Source organism: Barbatula barbatula (assembly GCF_947034865.1).
Source record: "Barbatula barbatula genome assembly, chromosome: 8".
In the NCBI taxonomy this organism is placed as follows: domain Eukaryota; kingdom Metazoa; phylum Chordata; class Actinopteri; order Cypriniformes; family Nemacheilidae; genus Barbatula; species Barbatula barbatula.
In genome coordinates this window covers 19,005,120-19,015,170 of record NC_136771.1, presented here as the reverse complement: position 1 = coordinate 19,015,170, position 10,051 = coordinate 19,005,120, and the positions used below count along the sequence as shown (strand labels likewise).

The following is a 10,051-nucleotide window of genomic DNA, read 5'->3' as shown; positions in this document are numbered from 1 at the left end:
GTGGTGTAACGAAGAAGTGAGTGTACTGTTAAAATATGATCTCCCAGCTAATGGTGACGCAAATGTTTAGCCATTCGTTGACTATACGGGTGCATCACAGTTAATTAGAATAATAATTAAGGTTCATATTTTTTATCACTCATTTTAGTAAAACCAATATATTATATAGATTCATTACACATAGAGTGAAATATTTCAAGCCTTTATTTCTTGATATTTGATTACAGATGATTATGGATTACAGATAACCCAGCATTCAGTGTCTCAGAAAGTTATAATATTCCATAAGATAAAAAAAAGGATATTTTAAACAGAAATGTCAGGCTTTTGAAAAGTTTGCTTGAATTACTGCATCAATGCGGCGTGGCATGGAGGCAGTCTGTGGCACTGCTGTAATGGAAGCCCAGGTTGCTTTGATAGCGGCCTTCAGGTCATCTGCATGGTTGGGTCTGGTGTCTCTCATCTTCCTCTTTACAATAAACCAAAGATTCTCTTTGGGGTTCAGGTCTGGCCAATCAAGCACACTAACACCATGGTCATTGAAGCAGCTTTTGGTACCTTTGGCACTGTGGGCAAGGTCCAAGTCCTGCTGGAAACTGAAATCAGCATCTCCATAAAGTTTGTCAGCAGAAGGAAGCATGAAGTGCTCTAAAATTTCACCGTAGATGGCTGCGTTGACTGTGGACATCAGAAAACACATCGGACCAAAGTCCTCTTTTCAGATGAAAGTAAATTTGGCATTAAATTTGGAAATCAAGGTCCCAGAGTCTGCAGGAAGAGTGGAGAGGTACAGAATCCATGTTGCTTGAAGTCCGGTGTGAAGTTTCCAAAGTCAGTGATGATTTGGGCTGCCATGTCATCTGCTGGTGTTGGTCCTCTGTGTTTTCTGAAGGCCACAGTCAACGAAGCCATCTACCAGGACAGTTTTGAGCACTTCATGCTTCCTTCTGCTGACACAAATTTTCCAGCAGGACTGCCCACAGTGCCAAAGGTACCAAAAGCTGGTTCAATGGCCATGGTGTTACTGTGCTTGATTGGCCAGCAAACCCGCCTGACCTGAATTGTGGTAGATGATAGACACAAGACCCAACCATGCAGACGACCCGAAGGCCGCTATCAAAGCAACCTGGGCTTCCATTACACCTGAGCAGTGCCACAGACTACCTCCATGCCACGCCGCATTGATGCATTAATTCATGCAAAAGGGGCCCAACTGCGTTTTGAGTGCATAGAAATGAACATACTTTTCAGAAGCCTGACTTTTCTGTTTAAAATATCCCTTTTTATTGATTTTATGGAAAATTATAATTTTCTGAGACCCAGAATTTTGGGCTTTCATTAACTGCCATAATCATCAAAATATCAAGAAATAAAGGCTTGAAATATTTCACTCTATGTGTAATGAATCTATACAACATATTGGTTTTACTTTCTGAAAAGAGTGGACAAATATTGACCTTTTTCACAATATTCTAATGAATTGAGATGCGCCTGAAATTTCTCCTGAAAGTGTAAACACAACAGGATTATTGATCTAATTGACACAAGAGGGAATAGGATGCCATTTTGGACAAATATTTACATAGTTATGCTTTTGCCAGAGACACTTAGTGAAAGAAACTTATTCTGTAGCACATTTAAGCTATTTTAACTTTACATCAGTAGGTAATATGCCACTAGGGTCCTTGACCTTGGTGTTACTCCAGCTACAGGACATTGCTATTGATCTATTGTTTTAACATCTCAACATGATACATGTAAACCTAAATCAACCAATGTTGAAAGAGTCGACCAATAGGGACTCGGTTTGTTTGAAAATTGTTGTCAATATTATTACTTTTTATTGTTTGAGATCTCCTGGTCCAGAAATATTTTACATATAATTATAATTCATTTGAACAGGGTACTATATGTTTGTGTTTATTTTTATACCGGTTTACACCAATAACATCGTAGATATTATAAATGCTATAATTACTACGATTAAAAACATATATAGGCTACTGTACGTATCCTATAGGTCACAAAAAATCGAGTTCTCGGGATACAAATGGACACGGTGTCCGGAACACCTGAGGTTCTCTGTCAACTTCGACTGGCCTAGTTACAGGGCGTTTACCTCAAAGTCCCTCGATGTGCAAATGCAACTCCAAATTATTTATTTTCCCTGAACCGGAGATTTATTCCGGGGCACTTTGACGTCACCCCGCCACTGCCTCCGCCGCCGCCGCGCTGTCCTGCCTCGTCTCGAGCCCGTCCCCTCATGCTCTGCTGTATGCACGCGCGCGAGCTCTCCTTTATCTTCGCGCGCTCGGCTGCACACACAGCACCAGCATCATTTGGAGCATCCCTCTGTCTGCACCGGGGAAAGAGGAAGACATGCGAGTGATTTTCTTGCTGCTGTGCTTTTTATAGTTCAGCCCAGCGCCGGTGAACGTCAAAGGAAGGATTATATCTTGTGGGTGAATTCGCAGACGGTACCGAACCGATGAGACGCGAATGAAGACCTGGACCCGACAACGATGTTAATCAGGTAGGCGAAGAGTCAAACCTATTCGCTCCTCGGTTGTTATGGAGGAAACGGCAAAATAATGTTTGTATTATTTTCAGTCATCCACTGGAGCTGCAGTTGCAATCTGTTTTTTAATCTCAGCCAGCCAGGCTATAGGGAAGACACACTATGCTTGTACATTCTCACTTTTGTTTGCTGGATTATGACAATGATGCTGTTGTCTACTGCTCATTTTTGCATTTTTGAAGGAATATTGCATCCAGTTTCTATTATTCCTATTTTTACCCTTTCCAAATATGTGATTGAGCTCTTTGCTATAATTTGGACAATTGCATTGGTATGATTGTCGTTTAGTCATGGTTTCCCCACAGAAATGTTGCCATTTTAGATCGTTGAGCCTACCGATGGTCGGGGAACCCATCGCTCCAGGGCATTATGCCGAGCTTAAAGTATTACTGTTTATGACAGAATGTTCTCCACGGATCATTAAAAGCATATTCTTAATGGACCAATAAACTGAATGACTCTACATTTGAACAAAGTTCACGGGGAAAAGGGATTATGTGATGACTTTTGCCATACCTCTTATTACTCTTAGACGCAGAAGCGGAGAAAAGGAAATTAGGATGTGGGAATAGTACGGTTTACATGTACTGTATATGAGAACCAATTCGGAAGGAGTAAAGAGCGAGTCTGGCTGTTGGTCTGAGGTGTAGATGCTTGACCTATTTCACCCGGAGCCAAAGCAGACAGCTGTGAGAGAAAATGACAGAAGGACAGAAAGTTTTGAATTATTTATTCCCATTCCATACCTGCAGACTTGAAAATCGCTCGCAGCACACCTGCAGACTTGCACATCTAGACTAAACAAGACTTCCTCAAATGCACTGGCATATGGTTTTTATTAATAATGTAGACATCACAGAGGCACAATCTCTGGGCTTATTGCAGAGACGTGCGCCTCTGATCCCATTTATAGGTGTGGGTCCTAAGTGCTTCTGCTGGTGAAAGTTGTGCTTATGACATTGGGGATGAAAGCTAGCAGTAAAATCTCTTCTTGAAATTGGAGATGAGTTTAATAGCACTGATGTGTGCTCAGTGCTTAAGACTTGATCTGCTCAAGCGTTCTGTATGTGCGGTCCTGTCATATGATTCACAGAAATCGCATTTGTGCATTAACATTCATTCCCCATTCAGATTTCATCCAAATCATTATCACAAAGCGAATTAGAATGCTTGATTCTGATTGGTCAATCACAGCATTTTTGTGTAATGACCACCATACATTATTATTGACCGCGGGGAGCTGATATCCTTCGCATCGGCGCTATTAGATAAGTCTTTCTTCTCACGTGATGAAATAATTTCAATTCAAATCAATATTTTATTTATTCATTTGGTAAGGAGCTGTGTTATAAGTGCTATAATGTAGTCAGATGGGCAGGGTGAACAATGAAGGGTTTTACTTTGCGTTAATAGCTGGCTAACTAGATTGTTTCTATCTTTTGAAGCACTACGAACAGTTTCTTTTACTTCTGTGTTAATAAGGAAAACTGTAATCATTATCAAGAATAGAACATTAAAAAAGCGAGTATCTATCTAATGTATGTAATACACCATATGTCAACCCGTTCTCACCCCTAAGGCATTAAATATTGATGCTTGAGCAGAAAATGTATAGAATTACAAGCACGGGCCAGCAAAATGATCAGGATTATAATGATGAAACTTTACAGCTGCTTTGTTGGTTACTGCTTGTCTAATAGTTCATGACATTCTGAGACTCATGCATATGCAGACTTAATGTGCCAGCTTAATTTTATGGGATGAGTCATGAAAGCTAACCATCAAAGAGTGGTGATCAAGCAGACCTTGTAGTGATGTCAAATTTATGAGGAGATCATTCCTTTGATTCGTTTTTTTACAGTTTTGGATAGGGGAAGTAAAGAGAGGACATGAATTGAAGAGGAGGGGAAAGAGGTTGTGTCATGAACCAGAATTGAACTTGCGTGATGGCTCAATGGAGGTTTTTATTTGATTTCTTAGTGTGGTTTTGTTAAAGGGATTTCAAACCTGTATGCGTTTCTATCTTTTGTTTGTTAAAAAAGAAGATATTTTTTAGAAATATTTCAGTTGGGTGGTGTCCAAAGTACCAATGTTCTTAACAAATATATTCTAAACATATAGGTTTAGAATGACATGAGGTTGATTAAATGTGGATTTTTTTACAGTACTTGAATTCTCAGCTGAAAGTGCTTACCTGTTTACCTGATAAATGATGTTTTAAAAATTGTTTTGTATTTTTTACCATAGCCAAACGCATTTGGATTGATATATTTTTTTCTAATTCTGCCAGTTTTGTGCTTGAGCAAAAATATATTGACTATAGGCTTATGTGTAAAATTCCATGGAGAGATGAAAACACCAAGAACTGCACACTGTCACTTTCAAGTGCAAGTTTGACAAGAATATGTGAATTATTCATTTCTGTGAATCAGTTCTTTTAAACTTGCTTTAATGAAGCAGTTGATTCAAAACGTTGTTTGAAAATGTGTCGTTGTACATAATTGTATAGTTTAAAATATGTCTTGGCTGTCCTTCTGAAACCTCATATGTCCAAATTCACTGTTTCTCATGAAATGGAAAAAACAATGTAATTTGAAATTATTAAATATTGTGTTGTCAAAGTTGACAAGCACTTTATTAATACTATTTATTGGTTAAATGTCAGCAAAGCTCAGTGATCTGGCTAATAATAATGATTTTTGCAACAAATAAAAATCACGAAATGTGGAGATACAAGGTTTCAGAAGGACTTAAGTTTGATAAATAATACTGTTTTTAACGATATTCACATTAAAGTTATATCACTCATGGTAGGCTCTTTCATGTAATTACAGCAATTTCCAACCTGAATTTTATTTCTTACAAGGACAATATAACAAGGACGTTAATCCACGTATAGAACCTGTTTGTCTTCTAAATGTGTTAAAATGTTGTTTTTCAAAACAGTGATTTATCTGTTTTTAAAATGAATGAATGGCTTTTTTCATATAACAAGAATGTTGGTATTAAAGTCAAATACTACAGAACATAATCTGTAAAGGTCCGACTATGATTTCTTGAATGCAGTGGATTGGTTTTGTGTCCTGAAAAGATTACAGAAGCACACTAGAAGATTGTGAATAAAGCACAGCTTTATATTTTCTAATAATAAATAATGGTTCCGTTCCGTTCGTTTTTTTTTGTTCATTTCTTAAATTGTTCTAAGAAGTTTAGCCTTTAGCAAATTCAAAATGTAACATAAAACAGTTTGAATGTGACTTTTTGTTTCTGATAGATGGCGTTTCATAAAAATGACTTCAAACATATCGTTTTCAAAACAGTTCTAGGCTTAGAGGGATTCAGCCCATGATCTTTATGTAAGTTGATGTGGCCCAGAGGAATATATCTTGCCTTAAGTGCGAGAGGTCGCAAGATCTAATCCGCATTTTTCAGTAGATGTATCAGCAATGGTGGCATACTAAGTTGCATTTTATTTTGTGATTTTTCCCAGAATGACAATAATTCGGATGGGCAACCAAAATGGAACTCATGTCTGGGACAGGTATTAGAGATTTAGTGCACCACTTACTAGAGAGAAGAAAAATAAGGTATTATTGTTATTGGCAAGGGGGGCTGCTGTTTTTTGCAAACGTAAAAAAAGATGACAGATTTAGGGTAGAACAATGCACAGTGTTCACAAGTCCTTGAGGTGTCCAAGTCGAGTCTTAAATCTTGTAAGGTCGAGCCTAAATCAAATCTCAAGTGTAATCAGAACTCTACTTAAAATTCCAAGTTCGTTCTTGGCAATATGTCTCTATTTGCTTCAGGCTAGTTTTATAAGCCCTGTCAAAGGAAAATTAAATTTAAGGTTTCCCTTATATATTCAGTCAAACTAACCAAGTACAAAAGGATTTATTGCATTCCGTATAGTTTTTTGCTAGACAGTGCAATGTAGAGTGACCAGAAATGATGAGATCAGATACAGGAGTCGGGAAAGGACCACCAGACGTGATTCGACCTGGGGTCGCATGCAGCGCTTTTCACACAACCTGTCAGTGCAGAGTTCACTGGTGGATAACCTAATTAAATAATTACAAAAAACGATTAATTTGATCTATTAACTATTTCAAACGTTGTGCTTTATATTGCAGTTTTTTTCAGTGTAGATGATGCCATTATAAACAAATCTACCTTTGTCAGTTCATTTAAATTGGTCATTTGGAAATCTGTCTTTGTTCAATCATTTGTGTGTAAGTCTCTGATTTAGAGTCAAATTCTAGACTTAAATCAAGAAAGAGTCGCAAGTCATTTGTTTTGCGACTTATATGCTTCTCTGCCATGAGGTGTCAGTGACAGCAGGCACATTTTAATGCAAACTTGCTTAAATATTGGGTTGTTGAGTGCATGAAAAATGATCTGTGAGCTGCGCATACTTACTGGCTGACACTCTCGGGTGCTTTATTAAGCATTAAAGTGAGCCATAATGTACTGCCATTGTATTAAATTCACCCAACCGGATATTCATCAAATTATCTGTTTGTGTTCCAAAGAACTAAGTAAGGCATGTGGGCTTTGAAATGACATGAGGATGAGTAAATGATACATGAATTTTCATTTTGTGTGAATTATTCTTGTTAGAAACCAAATTGTTTTTGGTAATTGTAAGTATTACAGTTCATAAGTTGTGTTGTTTAAACAAATCAGCAATTATTTATTTATTTACTCACACAACTCTTATTGCACCGAAGTACAACATTTCTGCTTTTAAACTTTGGAGAGCAATTCACTTGGAATGCATTGAGGATGCATTACGTCATGCAGTATGAAGAAGCTTTAGGTCAGTTTTGGCCATGGTGAGGCAGATGTCTGTACCTGTTAACTGTCACCAATAGTCATGTCAAAGTTACTCTAATTGGAGTTCTGCGTTGTCAAGGCGATGTGCGCCTGCCAGCTAGATTGTCCCACATCTACATGTCATTTTGTCCTCATCTGTCTCTTGGCCCGACAGCAGCATCTGTTGTACAGAGACCTAATAAGGGGGTCTGTAGAATTTGTGTTTGTTACACACTTACATCTTCTTGTGTTGAATTACGGTTGCCATATGGCCAAATAATTGCTTTTCAATGCTTGTAGGAATTCTCATGGGAAGGAAATCAAGGGTTTATATTAATAGAAATTTTTTTGCTCTTAGTTATCTGGGTCTGTAGGCTTAGCAAAGGTATTCTCAGCACAAAGTGTATTGATTTGATCAAATTCTAAAGTTCTCCTTTGATTATGCACAGTGATTGTTGTTCGTAGCAATTTGTAAGTGAAATTTACACATAGGGTCGTAACTTCCCATTTGTTACACTTTTGACCCCAAAATATGAAAAAGCGTTTTATGCAGTCACCCAATGTGGTTTTATGATCAGTGTAAATTCACGGAGTTTCCAAGACATCAATGGATGTGAATGGGACGATTCATAAAATATCTGAATATTATATGACATAAAACACTGGGAAATGAAAATTTGACATTTTCATGCTCTAAGTCTTTTAATACGTCAACTAAAATGGTTTCACAAAATGACATGCAGGTGCGCTATTGGTAAATATACTGCACAGTATTCATAGTACAGCTGTTTATTGCATTGCAGCACCATTTATAGTTAATAAGCTATCCTATAAACTGCTGCGTATGCCTGTGGACTATTAGAGCACATATTGATTTAGTAGTTTAAATGATTAAGCATTCAGCAAATAAAAAGAGTCTTGTTTTGATAGTGAAAGTTGCTTGAACTTGTGAATGTTTTAAAAGGACATGTGTCATGGTTCTGCCTCCTCATGTCTTGATTTCCTAGCCTAATGGCAGGATCATGACAGGGCCATGTGCTTTGTCTGGAGAGAAACATATTACTGTCATCAGTACATTATGTGCGTTCTCTCCAGTCTCATCTTTGGCACATTTGTAAGTCTCCCTACTTAATGCCCTCGTGTATATTTTCTTCAGCTTGTTTGTTGTAATGGTTTCCCGTGTTCGTATGCTTTGTACAGTTACTTGTTTGCCTAGAAGTTCATGGCCGTGTTATCGGATTGCCTGTTCATGTTTCATCCCTTGTTATTAGCTTGTCTTGTTCTGGTCATTTTTGTGTGAGTCTAGTTTTCTTGTTTTCTTATTTTGGCCCCATCGTGGGAAGTGGTTTGTTTTGTATTGTTTGTTTTCCGTGTCACCCCATCGTGGGTCTTTGTTTTGTGTATTAAAATACTGTTAACCTTTAACCGCTGCCTGCACTTGGGTTCTTCTCCAACACATCCCTGACAACAACATGTTTACATTTAAAAATATGTCTCCTTAATTTTAGTGCATTTGTAGATATTAAAAGAAAAGTTTGAATAAAAATCAACACACAAGTGAAATTTGTCAAGAAAACTGACTGTTGTTTTTCATACGACTGTGAACGGGGACTGGAGCTGTCATGCTTCGAAATGGCAGAAAAACATAAAGTTTAATCTAAAATAGGACATTTAGATGTTGCATTAGCTTGACATCAGTTATATCAAACATCATTCTCACATGTAATGACCAAATGTAATTGTGGTCAAACCTAATGCCAATATCTGACTTTGATAGTGAAAGTTGCTTGTAATGCACTTACTACAGTGAATACACGGGTCATGTCTAAAATGAAACGCATATCTCTATAATTTTACTGCATTGGTAGATATTAAAGGAATACTGTGCAAAAAAATTGAAAACAAGGGAAATTTGTCAAAATATACTGACTGTTGTTTTTCATATAATGACAGTGAATGGGGACTGGAGCTGTCATTCTTTGAAATGAAAAGCATCATAAAGTGTAATCTAAAATAAGACATTTAGATGTTGCATTAGTTTGACATCAGTTACATCAAACATCATTCTCACATGTCATGACCAAACGTCTTTGTGGGCAAACCTAATGCCAATATCTGATTTCAAAGCTACATGAGAAGGGATTAATGACTTTCATTTCAGAGTATTTGTCACACACAATTATCAGATGGCTTTAGATGAATAACTGTATGCAAGTCATGTTAACTTTAATTGTTTATAGTATCTCTATATGGGTTAGCATATAAAGGGTTCATTCAGGATTTTATGATGTGTTTGGGTGAAAGGTCTCTATAAAAAAATGTATGCTATTAACTCTCTCTTCATTACTCAATATCACAAAGAATAATTGTGTCAGTGCATGTTAACATGATAATAACAAATATCAATAATTTGACTGGTTGCATTTTTTATTATTAATTAAGATGCAAATAAGTCAGCGACTGCTTCTCCACACACTGGCTTCTTTCTCTCACAAGGTTTTCTCTCTCTCTCTCTCTCTCTCTCTCTTATATGCACACAGACATACAGTAGCCACAAAGCTTCAGTATTGACTCTTGGCACAAATGGAGCTGAGGCAGGAAATATCAGGTTATCATAATGATCTCGGCTCTTTCCAGATTAGCCGTGGTACCTTATGCCTC

At 37.3% G+C, this 10,051-nt stretch overlaps 1 protein-coding gene across 1 annotated transcript in view; it reads left to right on the top strand.

Moving 5' to 3' along the window:
- Positions 1-2,369: 2,369 nt before the first annotated feature.
- ptprdb (protein tyrosine phosphatase receptor type Db) overlaps positions 2,370-10,051 on the top strand; it is a 42,658-nt gene continuing 34,976 nt past the window's right edge. Inside the window, exon 1 of the mRNA XM_079462961.1 lies at positions 2,370-2,533. The gene's annotated coding sequence lies outside the window, so the exon portion shown is untranslated. The remainder of the gene's footprint in view (positions 2,534-10,051) is intronic.